The 18,703-nt window shown below is 48.4% G+C and overlaps 1 long non-coding RNA gene across 8 annotated transcripts in view; it reads right to left on the bottom strand.

Moving 5' to 3' along the window:
- Nucleotides 1-18,703, bottom strand: part of LOC145520889 (uncharacterized) — a 508,290-nt gene that overhangs the window by 429,815 nt on the left and 59,772 nt on the right. The window contains exon 7 of one of the 8 annotated variants that reach the window (XR_014064867.1): nt 13,270-14,904. The exons of the other annotated variants lie outside the window; for them this stretch is intronic. This is a non-coding gene — a long non-coding RNA (uncharacterized LOC145520889). Of the gene's footprint in view, nt 1-13,269; nt 14,905-18,703 lie in introns of those variants that run through there. 8 annotated transcript variants of the gene reach the window in all.

The raw sequence follows: 18,703 nt of genomic DNA, 5'->3' as shown, positions 1-18,703 counted from the left end.
TCACTATCTCTGCATGATGAGACAATGGGTCATTGGGGTACAATTTTCCCGCTTTTTTTACGCATATCTATGCTTCCTAAGGTTTTCCCAGAAGTTCTATGCTTATATATCTATAAAGCTTTAAAACAAAGAAAAGAGTCTTTAGAAAGAAAAGAGAGCATCCTCTCTTCCTCTGTCGCCACAGCCACACTTACAGGGAGGTTTTGGTGGGAGGACACCAGAGAGATGACGTGGTCACTCTCCATAGCCCTTCTCATGCCCACCCAGGGAGATTTAGCCAAGGACCTGGAGTTTCCACTGCCTCAACTTCTGGGGACCGATAGACCAGATTTCTCTCGGTGCCCTCTTTTCAAATAAGAGGTGGGGACACTTAAAAGAGAACGGGGTCCTCCCACTTGGGGAGGCCCCAAAATGAGAAGCGAGCATGAGCAAGCATGAGCCATTTCATGTTCCTGAGCACAGAGCCCCTAGAAGCTGACTGCATGCCAGCAGTGGTTGCCTAGGGAACACCAGTGACAGAAAGGAGACATGAGGACACACTAAATAACTTTAGCAACTATTTGCATTTGGCAGATGCAGCCGGGGGCAGGGCCCTGCGTGCCTCCCTGTGGAAAAGCCACGGGAAGCCCAGAAGGAGTGGGCGCCTGCCAGCAGGAGCAGGAACAGGGAGGCCGGCCGATGAGGGAGGGAGGGGACCTCTGGACTCTTTCACAGTCTCTCCTCCAAAGCCTGCTGGAGCCAGAGATCAGGAGCCGCCTGCGTGTTCTAGAAGGGTCCCAAGGCTCTGTGCTTTCTGACCACAGGCCAGGAAACCCCAGAGAGAGGCGGCCTCTCCTGGAGACTGACTCCCCCACACACACCCCTGCCACTCCCCCAGGCTCCTGCTGCTGCCTCCACTGCCCTGGCAGGCAGGAGACAGGACGGGCTGTGAGGCTGCAGTGTCCGCTTTGCTGAGGTGCTTAATTGGGATCCTTTTCACCTGACAGGTGAAAAGTCTGGGCGGGCAAGGGGAAGTCAGCTCTCTGTCAAACCAGCTCCCTCCCTCTCTTATCTGTCTCCCTTCATTAGGGCTGAGTCAGGCCGGAGTGTCCCAAAGAAGAGCAGGCAAATGAGCCAGGCCCTCCTGCCCTGGCCTGGGAATTGCGGCCTCCTTGACTGAGCCGTGCAGGGCTCCATGGGGCTCCATAGCTGAGACCCTCCAGGGCTCCCAGAGCCCCAGGGCATCCCACTCTCTGGGTGGGATGGAGACACAGACCCCGAAGACAGACCAAAAGGGGCCCAGCCTGAGTCTGGCTTGTCTCACTAGCCCCTCTTCTGAACCTTCTAGTCAGATCGGATTATATCAGAAATGATTGGCTCTTTTATTCTCCCCCTTTGCTGGCAGTCCCCACCTCCCCCACTCCTCTCCAGTCTGACCACATCTGTAGGCTCCGCTGAAACAGAGCCAACACAAACAAAAACAAAGCAAACCCCGGCAGGCAGCCGGTGAGGGCGGGGAGGTGCCACCCATCTGGGCTGGCCTCAGGCAGGCGCGGGGCTGCCAAGGCAGTCTCCTGCTGGTGAAGGCTCTGCACGGAGTCATCAGCTGATCGGGGGTTGGACAGGCCTTGGTGAGGGAACAGGACCTCGTAGTCGGGCAGGGTAATTGGACAGGAAGGCAGAAGGACTTGCCCGCTGAGCAGGAAAGCGTGTGCAGACTGGAGGACCTTCCTGGGCAGGATGGCAGTGGGTAGGCCGTGTCCCACAAAGGGGCTGACATCGTTCATCTTCCAAACTGCTTCTCAGTCTGAATGGCTTCTGGACACTTCAGCTTCTAAGCATGTATGCGTCAAGAGGATCCACTTAAAACCAGGCAGGGTTTGGTGGAAACGCAAACTAGTACAGCCACTATGGAGAACAGTGTGGAGATTCCTTAAAAAACTGGAAATAGAACTGCCGTATGACCCAGCAATCCCACTGCTGGGCATACACACCGAGGAAACCAGAATTGAAAGAGACGCATGTACCCCAATGTTCATCGCAGCACTGTTTACAATAGCCAGGACATGGAAGCAACCTAGATGTCCATCAGCAGACGAATGGATAAGGAAGCTGTGGTACATATACACAATGGAATATTACTCAGCCATTAAAAAAATACATTTGAATCGGTTCTACTGAGATGGATGAAACTGGAGCCCATTATACAGAGTGAAGTAAGCCAGAAAGAAAAACACCAATACAGTATACTAATGCATATATATGGAATTTGAAAGATGGTAACGATAACCCTATATGCAAGACAGAATAAGAGACACAGATGCATGGAACAATCTTATGGACTCTGAGGGAGAAGGTGAGGGTGGGACGTTCTGGGAGAATAGCATTGAAACATGTATATTATCATATGTGAAACAGAACACCATTCCATGTTCGATGCATGAGACAAATGCTCAGGGCCGGGGCAATGGGATGACCCAGAGGGATGGGATGGGGAGGGAGGTGGGTGGGGGGTCCAGGAAGGGGAACACATGTAAACCCATGGCTGATTCATGTCAATGTATGGCAAAAACTATTACAATATTGTAAAGTAATTAGCCCCCAACTAAAATAAATAAATTTATAAAAAAAAAAAAAAAAAGACCAAAAAAAAACCACAACAGGCAGGGTATTTTTTTTGTTGGTTTTAATTGAGCATGTTCAGGGCTGCAAAAGCAGAAGAGAAACAGGCAGTCTAGTAGACTGCTGGTGGGGATGGCAAGTGGCTGACATTCTGGAGGCCAGTTCGGGCTCTAAGACTGCTGGTATGTGTCCCTGAGAGAGACTCAGGGACCGTGGTGCTGGCAATTCTGGATTTTGCAGCCTTGGGATTTTGTGCCCTTTGCAGTGAAACTGGGTTTCTCACTGTTGGTGCTGGTAAGGCTGAAAATCCACCATCCTCAGAGCCCTAAATCTCTACTGACACCAGCTCCTGGTGGCTAGCAGTTCCCATCATCGTGTGAGCAAGATGAATGGAATGCCCTTGGTGCCACAGTCACTTGGAAGGGTCTCACAGCGAGGTGGGCTATGTCTCCAAATCCTTAGAGTTTGGCAATAGCTCCTCTTCGGGTGACAGCTAAGCCTCCTTTATTGCAGAAAACACACATGCCACCACGAGCTAGGGTAGTTGCTGGTATTCATTATAAAGGAACCAGATTGCCTCTCCCCCTTGATGCTATGCTCTGTGAGACATCTGAGGTCCCATACTAGACTCCATTCCCTTTGATAAAGGTCCTTGAAACTGTACCACCATCCAAGCTATCCAAATCTACCAGTCCCATCTGTACTGGACATTCAAACTCAAAGGTGGATGAGACAGGAGGCCTATATCTCTCAGAGGTTGCGAACTGACACCCAGGAAAAGAGTTCTCATCTAAGTCTGTTCACCTGATCATTCAAATTCTGGTTCCTGCTCAGCCAGAACACTATCATGAAAGTGAAAGTTACTCAGTTGTGTCCGACTCTTTGTGACCCCATGGACTATAGTTCAAGGAATTCTCCAGGCCAGAATACTGGAGTGGGTAGCCCTTCCTTTCTCCAAGGGATATTCCCAACCCAGAGATCAAACCCAGGTCTCCCGCATTGCAGGTGGAATCTTTACCAGCTGAGCAACCAGGAAAACCCAAGAATACTGGAGTGGGTAGCCTATCCCTTCTCCAGCGGACCTTCCCGACCCAGGAATCGAACCAGGGTCTCCTGCATTGCAGGCAGATTCTTTATCAACTGAGCTATGAGGAAAGCCGAACATCATCACCTGAGCCTAGAAAATGACTGGATGATGCACACAAATATCAGTAACACATCCCTCTGCAGGGTAAGATTAAACTGATTTTCATCCCTTTGCCTCTTTCTTTGCATTATGATGGACTTTCTGGTCTCCAAAGCAACTGTGAATTTATTATTTCATGGGTCCTGCAGATTGTTGGCAAAAATGATGCAGACGATTTCCCTCCCTGTAGTCACACCTCTTTACAACATGACTCTACAGGCTCACCTACGGAGAGGTGGAGTTTGTTTCTCCACCCCTTGAATCTGGGCAGCCTGTGACTGGCTCTGACCAAATAAATAGAGCAAGAGTGACAATGTTACTGGAGTAGGTCAAGGCATCAGGAGGCCATGTGCAATTTGCCTTTCTCTCTTCGACTCCAGGCATCACCAGTGCCAGCCATCAGAGGATGGCAAACCAGTGGAGAGAAAACCAACTGTCTCAGCTGGGCCAGCCTAGGACAGACAGCCCCCAGACGGCCCAGCAGCTAATAAAAGGTACCTGAGTGCGTCCAGGCAAAACTGAAAAATTGCCTAGCTGAACCAAACCACTGAGTGTTATGAGCCACTGTGTTTGGAGGGTTCTTTTCAGGCAGTAAGGGCTGATCCCATGAGCTCCCAAACAAAGAAGGGTATCAATTTTGTCAGAAAATTCTGGCACAGGAGTGGGTGTTCCATCCCAGACCCCACTGCCAGGTAGTAACAGGTTTAAAAACTTGACGCCAAGTGTTCTGCTGGTCTGTTTTCTCATTTGTGCTTCCTCCAGAGTAGCAGGTACTTTGCTTCTAGACAGTGGCCCTTAGAGATCCCTCATGAGAGAGACTGCTGCATTTTCTTGAGGACCTGTCCGATGTCACCTGCGGCTGCCCCATCCGACACCCTGCCGTGCCTCCACCCCTCAGTAGGCAGCAAAGCCACACATCAACCATCAGCTCCCTAACAGCAAGTCAGCCAGCACTGCCAGCTCATTCAATTTGCAGGGCTCAGGAGGCTCCCATGCCAGCCGGCATCCCTTCCTGCTGCAGGCAGCAAGGACAGCAGCCACAAGAACACGAAAACACTGCTTTTCAACCAGACTGAATGGGATCAGTGGGTGGGCCAGTCCACTTGTCGGCATCAGTTGGAGATCAAAGCAACACAGGAGGGAACAGACCCAGAAGGGAGAAGGAGTGAAAAGCCTCCGTCAACGCACTCCAAATCCAGCCAGGGCTTCTAAGGGGCATATGTAGGAATAATCCTGACCAAAACACCACCCCTCCCTGAAGAGCCCAGGGGAGAAAGGGTGGCAGGGATATAGGATGGGGGTTGGGGACAGGGTGGTGGGAGGGGGGTGGAGGCGGAAGAGGAAGCAACAGAAAATACAAAGGAAGGAAGGAGGGCAATTGGAGGAAGCAACTCCACCCTCTTACAGCTTCAAAGAGGGCCCTTCTCTGTCCCTGGGCCTTCAGGGAAACAAGAGGGCAGGGGGCCCATGGAGGAGACAGCTGCACGCAGTCCTGGCTGCACGCATGGCACCAGCTGCCAGCTGGAGGGGAAACAGGCTCTCCCGGCTCCAAAAGGCAGAGGGCTGGTACTTTTTTTCTTTTCTCTGAAGAGTTGGAGAAAACAGGGCCCAGCCCCATGAACCTAGCCAGGTCCAATTTCCTCCCACAAGGCAAATTCTTTCCTGTGCTTGGGAAACACACCTGGCTCGAATTCTCAAGCCCGGGGCCAGGAGCTCAGAGCTTTCTCCCAGTGGATGGTCCCTGGGGAAAATAAAATGCTTGGCTGAAGCAGAACACTTTGATGGCAAAAATCCTCAGAGGGAGACAAATAAGCTCTCCAGGGCTGCTCCATCTGCTCTCGGTAGGTAGCAGTCATAATAATGGTCGTGGCAATAAAGATGATAGGAATAATGATGGCCACCATTAAATGAGCACTTACTAAAAGTGACACGCTTTTTTTTTTTTTAATGGCCTCCTCACAATTCAAGGCCATCAGCATCAGAGACCAGCGCCCCCATCTCCACCCTTAGGTACAGGATGCTCTGGTTGGTATCATTTGCAACCCCTGCATCACTTTGCTGAAGGCTTCCTCCTACTCCAGCTGCCTCTGCCCACTCATCAGCAGGCTGGAAGTGCCAGAGAATGAATAATCCCACCCCCAGAACAACCTCGGCCAATAAGGAAGGAGTTGGCGGATCAATACCCCAGCTCCTCTGCTCTTTGAATGAGAGAATTCTGTGTGCTGTTCATTGGCTCCCAATTGGGCTTAATCCTGATAGGATGAAACTCTGATCACCCAGGATGGACATTTGCTTGATACCATACCTGGTGTGGGCTGCCTTCCTTTCCTGTCTCACCCACTCCCCAGATCCTTCCTAGTGTTTCCTTGGGTCACCTTCCTGAGAAACAACTTGTGCTAGAATCCTTGTCCCAAGGGCAGCTTCTGGTGGGGGAATCCAACCTATGAAAGTTATAGGACCATTTTACAGGTGAGAAAACTGAGGTCCAAAGGGTTTAAGAATTCACCTTCTTCTGCCTGACTCGGAGCGCTCTTAATGACTATTCTCTACTGTGATTACTATGACTTTGCTGAATTCTCTGAGTGCCAAGTAAACTGTAGTTCAAGCCAGAGAAAACCCAGAGGATGCACCCGCATTGGGAGGCTGTGGATCTGCAGTGCCCTGAAGAAACTGGGCACTGGTTAAGAAGACAGGCTTTGCATCAGGAGACTTGGGTCTCCCTTCTGGAGATGCCATTTAGTTCCATGGCCTTGAGCAAATCCTTCAACATCCCTGCGCCTCCTTGGGAAAGGGAGGCTACAACAAATACCCGGTGAGGTGAAAATTCACAGCAGTGGCTGCCCAGTGGGTAGGTGCCCCAGACCCTGCATTGCTCTGAGAAAGAGAACAGCAGTGTGAGAGGGGCAGGGCCAGCCAGGGGAGCCCCAGTCACTCTGCCGCTTGCCAGCCCTGAGCCTTGGGACAAGTCTCTTGCCCTCTTGTGCCTCCATTCCCACCTGGGTCAGGTCTGGGTATATTGTGTCCTGTGGATGAAATCAGATCCTGAAGGGGGGGTGGGGCCCAGATGCCTTCCTTTCTCGCTGTCTAAGGGTTTGCTTTTAACCAGGTTGCTCTGAGCCCCAAGGACATTTAAATAGAGTTTAAATTTTAAAGACCACTCTGATTCCAGAGCACCTCGTGTAACTCCCAATGCCCTGAGCCAGCCCAGGGGTCTCCAGAGATGAGCAGCTTCTACAAAGGGCCTCCCAAGCCCGAGGGGCCAGTCACAGCTAGAAGCACAGCTGTGGGCCACTGGCTAGAAACCCAGAGACCACTTCTTGGAGAAAAGGCACAGATAAAAGAGCCCTCAAACTTTTAACAGGAACTTTTGGATCCCTGAGCTGTAGCTCTCCACTGGGGGAGCACAGCTCTCTGGAATGCCTAGGACCCTTAACTGGTGGACCAGTGCGCTGGAGACCTCCAGATCCACCAGCCATGTTACTCCACCTGGCTCCATGCCCTGAGAGGCAGCCCCATACAGAGCATATCCACAGTATCCTTTGCCCTCTAGCCTCCTGTTAACACTGGTAGGACTCTGAAGGGTGGAAAGAGAGACAGATCCATTCTGGGTCTCCCCAAGTTAGCAGCATCCCTCTGCCCCAGGTCACACCCCTCTCAGGAAGCTTCTTTCATCTGGCCCCTCTCTCCCAGCTTCAGGTCATCACTTATTCCCTTCCCCCTTTAGCCTAGGGGTGTAAGAACTCCAGGCTAGTAGTCCTGGGACATGACCAATCTCTTATGGTCTCCCTAAGTCCTCTGGCATGCTCAGTCACTTCAGCCATGTCCAATTCTTGGTAACCCTATGGCCTGTAGCCTGCCAGGCTCCTCTGTCTATAGGATTCTCCAGGAAAGAATACTGGAGTGGGTTGCCATTTCCTCCTCCAGGGGATCTTCCTGACCCAGGGATCAAACCTGCATCTCCTGCAGCTACTGCACTGCAGGTGGATTCTTTACTGCTGAGCCACTGGGGAAGCCCCAAACCCTCTGGACACCTTTGTAAATCATCTTTTTAATAAACTCTTCTCAACTACCCTGCTTGAGTATATCATCAATTTCCTGCTGAGACTCAGACACAGCCAACAAATTCAAAGCATCCTGTAAAGTTGGTATTTGCCAGAACTATGCTTACAGATCATAACAAACTGTGGAAAGCTCTTAAAGAGATGAGAATACTAGACCATCCTACCTGTCTCCTGAGAAACCTGTATGCATGTCAAGAAGCAATAGTTAGAACCCTGTATGGAGCAATTGACTGGTTCAGGATTGAGAAAGGAGTATGACAGGGCTGTCTGCTGTCACCCTGTTTATTTAACCTATGCACTGAGCACATCATGAGAAATGCTGGGCTGGATGAGTTACAAGCTGGAATTAAGATAGGCAGGAGAAATATCAACAACCTCAGATATGCAGATGATACCACTCTAATGGCAGAAAGTGAAGAGGAATGAAAGAGCCTCTTGATGAGGGTAAAAGAGGAGTGTGAAAGAACCGGTCTTAAAACTAAATAGTAAAAGAATTAAACTAAATAGTAAAAGAATTAAGATCATGGCATCCGGCCCCATTACTGCATGGCAAATAGAAGGGGAAAAGGTGGGAGTAGTGACAGAATTTCTCTTCTTGTGCTCTAAAATCATGGCGGATGGTGACTGCAGCCATAAAATCAGAAGATGATTGTTTCTTGGCAGGAAAGCTATGACAAAACTAGACAGTGTGTTGAAAAGCAGAGACATTACTTCTGCTGACAAAGGTCCATATAGTCAAGGCTGTGGTCTTCCCAGTGGTCACATATGGTTGTGAGAGCTGAACCGTAAAGAAGGCAGAATGCCAAAGCATTAATACCTTTGAGATGTGGTGCGGGAGAAGACTCCTGAGAATCCCTTGGACAGCAAGGAGATCAAATCAGTCAATCTTAAGAGAAATCAACCATGAGTATTTATTGGAAGGACTGATGTTGAAGCTGAAGCTCCAGTATTTTGGTCACCTGATGTGAACAGCCGACTCTTTGGAAAAGTCTCTGATGCTGGGAAAGACTGAGGGCAGAAGAGAGCATCAAAGGATGAGATGGCTGGATGATATCACCAATGTAATGGACATGAACTTGGGCAAACTTCGGAAGATGATAAGGGACAGGGAGGCCTGGCATACTGCAGTCCATGGGGTTACAAAGAGTCAGACATGACTGGGTGACTAAGCAACAACAACAGCGCTTACACACTGACACTATGATGTGAATAGGTCTCAATGCCAAACTGAGCAGGTTATATGGTGCATCTGCTAAAATGCCATTGGCTACAAATAACAGAAAACCAGATCCACACTGACTTAAACAGAGAGGGGACACCTTTCTCACGTACCAGAAGGCCTAGAGGTTGGTAGTTGCTGACCCAGATTTTAATGAGTTCAAGGCCAACCACAGCTATTCTCTTGGCCTTTCTCTCATGGACAAATAATGGCTGCTTCAATTCCAGACATCTCATCCAGGCTCAAGTCAAAAGTAAACTGGCCACAGGAAAAATGGATAGCAGTACTCATTTCTGCACAAGAAAGAGAAAGATTTCCCAGCCAGTCCTGCCCAGCATACTCTCACAGGCTAGAACTGTAGCTGACTGCCCTAGCTGCAAGGGAAGCAGGGAAAAGAATTATCCAAGTTGTTTTCCTCCACACAGGAAAGCAGCAAACCAAGTGTGGAAAGGAAACTGCAAACCAAGTGTGAGTAATTATTCAGCAGGGTCTACCAGGTGTACTAAAGAATAACACAGACACAGCGAGGAGTGAACAACACAACTCAGGGTCAAGTCAGTCTCTGCCACCTCACACTTGCTGTGTTTACTGGAGCAAGTGAGACTTCTGCAGGTCAAGACAACAAATGATCCTATTTAGGAACCAACCCTGTTCCTTCATGTATGCTGCCAAAAACCTAGTATTTTGAAAGTCTAGTAGGCCTACAAGAAAGTTAAAGCAATTCATGTTTTCCTGGTGCTCAGAGTCAAATTCCAGGATCACCCCCATGGTTGCACAGCACAGAAGTTTGCAGCAAAGGGCCAGAGCCCCTAAAGGGCAGAAGCCAATTTGAAAGACTGAAAACAGGATCCATATACGGATCCCACCCTCCTAGCTCTCCACTCCCTCCCCCAGAACACTCCTGTCTTTTGAGCCTCCAAATATATCTTGCATTGTTAAGAAACATCATTCTTCTTCCAAAACATCCCTTCCAACTCTGACTTCTGCTCAAATATCTGAGCATAGGACCATGTGGCCATCTCTTGACAGTAAAATGACACCATACCAGTTCTTACTTTCTTCTTTGTGTTTATCTGTCCCTTCTCATTTTCTTGACAATGAACGTGGTTGGTGTATAATCATTTTTTTCAGTTAGGTTTTTTTTTTTTCCCCACCACACCAGGCATAACATTAAACAGGAAATGAAAATACCACCCTAGCAAATTAAACCTTTGCCTCCATTCTCCCCCTCCAAGGGAGACTGAAAAAAATACCCCGAACGGGCATATGCAGCTGCCAATCATTTGCAGTGTTGGACTCAAGCAGCCTTTCAAATGAGAAGTTCAATTCAGTGGACCTCAACCGGGCCCCTCCACACAGTCTGGGGAGAGAAAGGTTAATTCCACGCTGCGTTCGAGGTTTATCAAACATATCAAACTTTCCTTAAACAGTTTCAGAGACGGCCAAGCAACGGAATAACCCCGCAAAGCCCTTTCCCACTTAATTTCAGAGTCTATGTGTATTTTGATGGAAATATAATCCATATGTTTGCTTCATTTGTATATCCTCGTCCACCCGACTCTCAGAGCTAGTTGATTGATGTCCAAAAGCCCTCAGAGGCTTTTGGAAGAATTTTTTTTTCCCCTCAAAAAGAGGAAGCTGCCTTTGCTGGCGGCAGCAAGAGCTTGCCTGCCAAACGTCTGAGAGTGACTCACAGCACAGAAGCCAAAGGTCTGCAAAAGCAGATGAAAGACCAGGTGTTGTCCTTCTCCAGGAAGGAGGCTCATGGCGATTTTCCATATCCAATATTTATTAATCACTCACTATTTACAGATTGTGGTGCTGGGGGTGGGAGCTGAGAGACTACAAAAATGAGTCAAGAGTTCTCTTCTATAGGAGTTACCACTGATATACTGAGGGCTTCCCAGGTGGTGCTGGTAGTAAAGAACCCGCCTGCCAGTGCAGGAGACATAAGAGACATGGGTATGACCCCTGGACTGGGAAGATCCCCTGGAGGAAGGCATGGCAACTCACTCCAGTATGCTTGCCTGAAGAATCCTATGGACAGAGGAGCCCAGCAGGCTACAGTTCCAGAGTCACAAAGAGTCAGGCACGACTGAAGTGACTGAGCACACACGCACCAAGGTCAGCAATTTTTCTGCAAAAGGCTAAATAATAAAAAGTTTGCCTTTACAGACCAGAAGGCCTGTGTGACAATTCCACAACTCTACCACTGCAACCCGAGAACCATCACAGACAGCACGTGAATGAATGCAGAGCATGGGGCTGTATCCCAATAAAATGTGTTTCACAAAGGCCGGGGTGGGACCAGTTTGGCCCCTAGTCCAGGTGAAACCACGTGAAACTGTTGATATTTGACATCCTGACCTCCAGAAACAGCAGTTTCATGTGGTTCCACCTAATGGTTGGGGAGATGAAATAAATACAGATGACTCTATTGTGAACAAGAAAGTATAAAAGCCATCACCACGGTAGAGCTGACTTAGTTTGATGGTTTTTCTGAGACCATCTCTGAGGGAGTTGACAATTCCAGCTAGGTGACCCCATATGCATCTCTCTTCACCCTGCCTGGCGACCAAAATGCACTACGGCATTCTCCATTTCCAATAGGAAACGTGCAACCCTGGTTTTCAAGCAGCATTCCCTTGGGGCTTTCTAGGTTTGACTAGCATTCATGGAAGGGGGAAGATGGGCCTGTCTGATGAGGTTTGGGAAGCAGAGGAGAAACTGTTGTTATCAGGCTGGTTCCCTGCAGGTCTGATAAAAGCGTTTGACTTGCCTCTCGAAGACTCTGATGGGGACAGAGCAGGAAACATCTCCCTAACTGATCTGTGCAGGACAATTTTTGCTTGTGCAAAGCCGCCCTCCAAACCATGTTCTGGGAACCACCCTGTGGAGATGCTACATTCTGTTTCAAAGAAGGCCAGTCTCCTCTCATGATAGATTCCATTGCTAGGGCCCAGGGGACTAAGAACAAGGTGAGTGGAATAAGGTGGGTAAGAAGAAGATTCTGCTGTCAGTTTGACATCTGTCCTAGACCCCAGGGGACAGTGTAACTGGGGCCAGTGGCTGAAGCAGCCCTAATGAGATAACTGCCACTTTGCTGCTCCAAAGTATGTAATATGACACCCAGACTTGAACCTTTCCGGGAGAATTCCTGTAATGACATTATGACATCTTGTGGCAGCTTAGAGGAACCCACACTATTCCCTCCGGGTATTGATCCTGAAGCAGAGTCCCATTGAAAGGCCACCACCCAAAGATGCCCCGGGGACACCTTCCCTTTCCCTGCACCTCTCTGGCTGATGGGGTACATCTCTACCATTTATTGTCTTGCTCCTCAAAGCATGGTCCTCGGACCAACAGGAACAGCAGCAGTGCATAGTCTCTGGCCACCCCAGAGCAAGAGTCAGAGCTGGCGTTCTAATAAGGGCCCAGGGAATTGGTATACCTGGTCAAGTTTGAGGAGCATCACTTTATCTATGTTTCTTTGTGGGTACATGACAAGTTTTGCTTATTTTTCCAATAATGGGAGGAAAAAGGCAAGAACCAGAGGCCAGAGAACAGAACATTAAGTCAGACAGGTCACTGGGTAGCTCTAACTACCTCATTGTTTCTGAGGATTTCCAAGGGCCCTTGGATAAGATCAATAAGTTTACTTAGCTGTTTTGCCAGTATTTATTGGATTTTTTTTTTCTGGACCCAATACTAATCATTCCACAAGCACTATCTGTCTTAATTGCCTCCAACTTTGAGGCACAAGCTATTATTAGCCCATTTTCGAGATGAGGAGATGAAGGCTTAGCAGAGAGGTCTACTTCCAGCTAATCAAGCAGATGATCTCTGCCCAAAACTCACCAGAGTTAGGACTGAGTAATGGCTTACACTGAACTATGTCAGATTCGTGATCTCTGAAGAAGATTTAGCTTTGGGACCAGGGACCAGGGACCAGGCTCGATCACTCAAGAGCTTCTGTATAGCAGAGTATTATTAAAGTGTAAAAGGGGCAGAGAAAGCTTCTGACACAGACATCAGAAGGGAAACAGACAGTACCCCCCTCACTAGTTTTAGCAAGGCCTTATATAATTATATCAGACCCACTCCCACAACATACATCTTAAAGTAACAAGATTAGAACTAACAATAGAAAGGTCTTAACAGACCCACTCCCACAGTATACAAGTTTTAAGATAACAAGGTTAGTCAGAAGGTTCTTGTTAAGAAGAAACATATCTTCGAGCAAGATACATTGTTATATTGATTCAGTTCAGTCGATCAGTCCTGTCCAACTCTTTGCGATGGTCGGCAGTACGCCAGGATTCCCTGTCCATCACCAACTCCCGGAGCTCACTCAAACTCACGTCCATTGGGTCAGTGAAGCCATCCAACCATCTCATCCTCTGTTGTCCCCTTCTCCTCCCACCTTCAGTCATTCCCAGCATCAGGGTCTTTTCAAATGAGTCAGCTCTTCACATCAGGTGGCCAAACTATTGGAGTTTCAGCTTCAGCATCAGTCCTTCCAATGAACACTCAGGACTGACCTCCTTTAGGATGGACTGGTTGGATCTTCTTGCAGTCCAAGGGACTCTCAAGAGTCTTCTCCAACACCACAGTTCAAAAGCATCAATTATTCAGCACTCAGCTTTCTTTATAGTCCAACTCTCACATCCATACATGACTACTGGAAAAACCATAGCCTTGACTAGACGGACCTTTGTTGGCAAAGTAATGTCTCTGCTTTTTAATATGCTGTCTAGGTTGGTCATAAATTTTCTTCCAAGGAGCAAGCATCTTTTAATTTCATGGCTGCAGTCACCATCTGCAGTGATTTTGGAGGGCCCCCAAATAAACTCTCTCACTATTTCCATTGTTTCCCCATCTATTTGCCATGAAGTGATGGGACCAGATGCCATGATCTTAGTTTTCTGAATGTTGAGCTTTAAGCCAACTTTTTTACTCTCCTCTTTCACTTTCATCAAGAAGCTCTTTAGTTCTTCTTCACTTTCTGCCATAAGGATGGTGTCATCTGCATATCTGAGGTTATTGATATTTCTCCTGGCAATCTTGAGTCCAGCTTGTGCTTCATCCAGCCTGGCATTTCACATGATGTACTCTGCATATAAGTTAAATAAGCAGGGTGACAATATACAGCCTTGATGTACTCCTTTCCCAATTTGGAACCAGTCTGTGGTTCCATGTCCAGTTCTAACTGTTGCTTCTTGACTTGCATACAAATTTCTCAGGAGGCAGGTCAGGTGGTCTGGTAGTCCTATCTCTTGAAGAATTTTCCACAGTTTGTTGTGATCCACACAGTCAAAGGCTTTGGCAGAGTCAATAAAGCAGAAGTAGATGTTCTTCTGGAACTCCCTTGCTTTTTCCATGATCCAATGGATATTGGCAATTTGATCTCTGGTTCCTCTGCCTTTTCTATAAATCCAGCTTGAACATCTGGAAGTTCACGTTTCACATACTATTGAAGCCTGGCTTGGAAAATTTTGAGCATTACTTTGCTAATGAGGTGAGTGCAATTGTGCAGTAGTTTGAGCATTCTTTGGCATTGCCTTTCTTTGGGATTGGAATGAAAACTCACGTTTTCCAGTCCTGTGGCCACTGCTGAGACTTCCAAATTTGCTGGCATATTGAGTGCAGCACTTTCACAACATCATCATTTAGGGTTTGAAATAGCTCAACTGGAATTCCATCATCTCCACTAGCTTTGTTCGTAGAGATGCTTCCTAAGGCCCACTTGACTTTGCATAGACAGACAAGTGACAAGAGATCTCAGCTTCCTCCTCTTTGCTAAGTGCTTGCGATAAGAAGCAAGGTTCAAGAGGCACCTGGAGATAGACACAGGGGAGACACTGAAGCAGGAGGGTTGGGTGAAAGTCGATTTAAGCTTAGAGCTCCCCTCCCCAGGCCCCAGTGCCAGGCAGCGGCCGGCTCTGCAGTGGAGGCAGAGAAGTTGACTCTCAGGATAGGCTGTGCCAGGAACTCTAGCTTAGGGCCACCGGATCCCACCAGTGGTAGGAATGAGGAGCTGTGCTGAAAACAGGGAGTAAGTGAATGTCCATCCACTGAAGAGTGAGGCTCACAACCTTTCCTCCAACTCAGTCCCAGAAGACCTACTGTCTATCTCACCATCATCCCACCACCACCTCCAAGACACCCATGCATATACACATCCATCATCAGAGGGTTCTTATCCAGGGATCCAGACTGAGCCAAAAACCAACACCAAGAGGTTTTGATATTTAGGGTCCTTAGAAAAAAATGCCCATCGACAGGTTTTCCAACCAGACAACTATACACCCTAGACATTTCAAGAGTACTTCTACCTGGACAGAGAGAAACCAAAACCGACACCAAGGGAAAAATACAGATTCAGAAGATGCAAGGAACAGAAGAAGATTCTTGAAAACACTCTAAGAAAGAAAAAATAATATATCCTTCAAACAAGAATAGGATACACTCAGAAATGAACAGAAAATGAGAAAGAGTACCTGGAAATTGAAAACAGGATAGCAGAAGGGTTAGGTAACCCAAGTGACATACCCAGTGTGGTCATGATTTCTAGCCCTTGTTTCTTTGCACATTTCCTCTTCCTGTTTAAAAAAATGCTCCACCCAGGCCTCCTTTTAATATTGTCAGCAGTCACCCACTTACACAGACCTAGGAGAATGTTATGGGCTGAATTCTGTCCCCCTCAAATTCAAATGTTGAAGCCCTAACCTCAGAATATGACTATATTTAGAGTTAGGGCCTTTAAATTAGTAATTAACTTAAAATAAGGCCCTTAGGATGCTGCTGCTGCTGCTGCTAAGTCGCGTCAGTTGTGTCCGACTCTGTGCGACCCCATAGATGGCAGCCCACCAGGCTGGGATCCCGTCCCTGGGATTCTCCAGGCAAGAACATTGGAGTGGGTTGCCATTTTCTTCTCCAATACATGAAAGTGAAAAGTGAAAGTGAAGTCGCTCAGTCATGTCCGACTCTTAGCGACCCCATGGACTGTAGCCTACCAGGCTCCTGCGTCCATGGGATTTTCCAGGCAAGAGTACTGGAGTGGGGTGCCATTGCCTTCTCCCCTTAGGATGCGCCCTAGTCTAATGTGACTGGTGTCCTTATAAGAAGAGGAAATTGGAACACACAGAGAGACACCAGGGATGCACAATCCAGAGGAAAGGCCATGTGAGGACTCCACGAGAAGGCGGCTATGCACAAGGCAAAGAGAGAGGCCTCGGGAGAAACCCCACTGCCAATAACTTCACCTTGGACTTCCAGCCTCCAGCCAAAGTTTAAGTCACCCAGTCTGTGGCATTTTGTTATAGCAGCTCTCTCAAGCTAGTACAGAGGACTGCATTATTTAATTAAGGATTAATTCTCCTGTTTCAGGAGGGGGAAAAAAAAACAACACAGAACTGAGTCCTGAAATTGTGAATCTTTTCCCAGAGAACAGAACTCGGTAGACATGACTGAAGCATAAATGGTCTCGACTATCTCCTCCATCTTCCCCAGAACTGAGGATGAAAGGAAAGGACCCCTTTGGGCCAAGAAGAAGCAAGCATTCCTGATTCAACAGCCACAGACCCACATGGTCCCAGGGTGACCAGCTGGCAAGGCCCAGGCCCAGGGAGGGGCCCACCTGGGCCTAGACTCCCTCTACCCTCACTTGCTCGGCATCTCCAGCCCACTCGCATCCTCAGCCCACTCCCACCTCTCACCACCCTTGCTAAGCCCCAGGCTCTTTCCTACCTGGGAGTCTTTTCCCCAGAATCATCTGTAGCCAGAACTAGCTAATCTAATCAACCTACTAGGTGTTTCCCATACTACTGGATCATGACTCTCATCTGGGACAAGTATTAGTCAGATAGCATTCTGAGCTTCTCCCTTGGAGACTCTGATTCAGTGGGTTATATTTGGAACGTGTTGCCCAGAAAATTCTGGCAAAGGTACATTTGGAAACCATTAGACTAGAGCTGGGTTAGGAAGATGGTCCCTCTTCTGCATCCAACGCCCTTTAAAATACACACGGCGGCCCCCTGCCAGAGCCATTCAGACGAGGGGCAGCTCGGATGCACAGTATCTTCCCTGGGTCGGGCTGAGCCACCCTCAGCGGGGATGGAGAGATGGGGTTTGCAGAGATGCTGTCTTCAGCTCGATGAAAAGAACTCACTGATCATCAGAGCTGCTGTCCAACACTGGAATGGGGCTCAGAAAAGAGGGGTTCTATGGCGTTAGAGATGAAGCTCAATGGAGCTTTGTAAATGGAGATCGTTCCTTCTGCCTGGTACAGAGGGGCCTGATCTGTGCTTCCCAGAAGAACAAGAGGCTTGTGTAGAGACTCACCACTCAGATGTGGCCCTGCTCCAAAAGCACCCACATCATCTAGGAGCTTTTAAAATCCTTTCTAATCAGACCCCATTCTCCGAAATTCCAGTTTCCCACATCCAAGGTCAAGTCCTTGGCATTCATACTTTTGGAATCTTCCCAGTTTATTCTCATGTGAAGTGGGGACTGAGAGCCACAGAGTCAGGGGCACAGAGGGTTCCATCCAGCTCTGTGTTAACAAGACTCTGGCTGAGCCAGTGGGGGATGAACTTGCCGGAAGAGGGAAGAAACATGTCAGCAGCTCCAGTCTCTTTCTCACTCTCTTTTCGGCATGCCTCGGCGGGACGTGGTCTCCCAGCTGCCTCCAAAAGTAAGGACTCAGAGAAGTGATGTGATCTGCCCAAGGTTACCCCTCCAATGATGCTGGGCGAACAGGACTTGGGATTCCTGCTCCAGTGCTCTTATAGCCTCCTGGGCCACTAAGGCCAGGCTGCAAAGCAGAGGAAGAGGAAGACAAGTCCCTACCCCTAGAGACAGCCTGGCAGCTGTCAAACCAAACATCAAAATAGGGCAGAAGCAAAAAGAATAATAAACTTTTACACACATACACTGGCCACCGTATTTTCTTTATTTCCATCATATCCTTTCATCTCTGGAATGACGGGTCTCCTTTGTGACTGCCAGGTGCTATTATTCAGCCCCATTTTACTCGTGAGGAAACTGAGCCTCATAGCCGTGAGGTCACTTGCCCGAGGCAGCACAGCCAGCTAGTGGTGGAGCTGAGACTCGAACCCAGGTGGGCAACCCCTTGAGAACCTGCACACTTAGCCTCTGTGCTCCACTGCCTGCCCCAAAATGTAAGTGTCAGGGAGGAGTTTCTGTGGAGGCCATCAAGCTTAGGAAAGGTTTCTTGGGAGAAGATGAGTTTGAGCTTGGCCACAGAGGTCAAAGATATGACACTGAAAGATGAACTCCCCACATCTGTCGGTGTCCAACATGCTCCCGGAGAAGAGCCGAGAAGTAGCTCCAGAAGGAATGAAGATGCTGAGCCAAAGTAAGCAAAGTCTGGGAGACAGTGAAGGACAGGGAAGCCTGGCAAGCTGCCGTCAGTCCATGGGGCTGCAAAGAGACAGACATAACGAAGCAACTGAACAACAACAACAACAATGGAGGTCAAACATGAGTATGTACGCAGAGCAAAGGCGCGACTGGAAAACTAAGGACAGGTGTCCAAGCTGAGCGCAAACTAGGAGTGAGAAGGAAAAGATGGGCTAGTGACCCTCTTGGTAGATGGGGGAGGAAGGTTTTACT

This window comes from Giraffa tippelskirchi, chromosome 9, assembly GCF_054371585.1.
Source record: "Giraffa tippelskirchi isolate mGirTip1 chromosome 9, T2T-mGirTip1v1.2.pri, whole genome shotgun sequence".
NCBI lineage: Eukaryota > Metazoa > Chordata > Mammalia > Artiodactyla > Giraffidae > Giraffa > Giraffa tippelskirchi.
The sequence above is the reverse complement of the archived record's forward strand: the minus strand, read 5'-3'. Positions and strand labels throughout refer to the sequence as shown.